The sequence below is a fragment of the Acanthamoeba castellanii genome (assembly GCF_000313135.1).
Source record: "Acanthamoeba castellanii str. Neff unplaced genomic scaffold scf7180000084518, whole genome shotgun sequence".
In the NCBI taxonomy this organism is placed as follows: Eukaryota; Discosea; order Longamoebia; family Acanthamoebidae; genus Acanthamoeba; species Acanthamoeba castellanii.
In genome coordinates, this window is record NW_004457456.1 from 1 (window position 1) to 1,405 (window position 1,405).

The window sequence follows — 1,405 nt, forward strand, 5'->3', positions numbered from 1 at the left end:
GCGGGCGACACCTGGGGCAACTTCCTGGCCCGCCTCTCGCCTCGCACCACGCCTCGACCCCTCCACAGCGCTGCCAGCAGCCCCAACCTCACCACAGCGGCCTCATCATCTTCATCGCCCGCGCTGCCCGTCCAACGCGCGGAAGACGACAAAGCGGCCAAGGCGAGCAGCAGCAGGAGCGCGAAGAAGAACAAACCGACGCGGACGCGCTCCGACGACCGCATCGATTGGGGCAAGGATCGCATCCACCCGTCCACTTCGCCCGCGTCATCGTCGTCGCAGCAGCTTCCCGCAGGCTCGGCCGGAGTGCGGTCGCGCTCCCTCTCGCCGGTCCGGCGGACCGACAAAGTAGACCGCAAGGGAGGCAAGCACAAGAAACGCAACCACTGACGTAACGGCTCACCACGGCAGTACTGTACAGAAAATAAGGACACTTGTAACACTAAATACAATATTTAAGTCACTCATTCACGTGGCGTAGCCCTCTGGTCGCACCTTCCTTCGCAAAGCTTCTGGCGGCGCGCACCTCCTCTAGGCGGGCAACCAGCGCGGCAATGACGTCTGCGCTGGTCCACCGTCCGAGGTGATCCGCGAGCACAGCGCACACAATCAAACACCCTCCTCACGAGAAAAGAGCGAGAGCGAGAGAGAGTCGCGTACCGAGCACCCAGCCCCAATCCTCGGTGCGCCTCACACGGAGAGCTGGGAAGCTGTGTACCTGCACCAGCCTCCTCCCCTCCACGCCGTCGTCTGTGTGTCGTGAATAAATGTTTGCACTCACCTGGGCAATTGCATATGATGGCCACCACGCGAGCAGCAAGTGTAGCTGGTGCCAGCGACTCGGCCCGGCGTATGTATGTACCGCAGTCCGGCATGTCGATGAAGCGCCAGGCGAGGGGCTCCCTGAAGACTCGCTCGTGTTCGAAGCGCCCGTCTGCGTGGAAGTGGGGCAAGAACTGGTGCGCCAGCCGCTGCTCCGCATCAGTGGCCATGCAGCCGGGCCGGAACGCAAACCGCCACCGGTGGCTCGCCAGCTCCTCACCATCGCGCAGCCGCACCCGGTCGCCCTCCCTCCCGGCCGCAAAGTAGGCCCAAGCCCACTCCTTCCACTCCCACCCCTCGTCGCCCAGACCGCCGCCTGAGTGGCACCCGCCGTCGCCGCACTCGCCCAGTGTGGTCGGGGACTGGGGCGCGAGGTGGAGGCAGAGGTGGAGGTGGAGGAGGCGCACGGCGGCGGCTTGCTTGCGGCGGGTTCGCCCAAGGGCGAGGCGCCTCCAAAGCTGGCGGTGTCGGGCGAGGGCGTACCAGGCCCAGCTGCCTGCGAGCGCGCCGGCCAAGAGGTCGCGGCCGTCGAGGAGCCCCCAGGGACCCAGACTACCCACCTCCCCGGGCAGCGCCCCCACCA

General features: G+C 66.3%; 1 pseudogene; it reads right to left on the bottom strand.

Moving 5' to 3' along the window:
• Nucleotides 1-468: 468 nt before the first annotated feature.
• Nucleotides 469-992, bottom strand: ACA1_327000 (annotated as a pseudogene).
• Nucleotides 993-1,405: the final 413 nt, after the last annotated feature.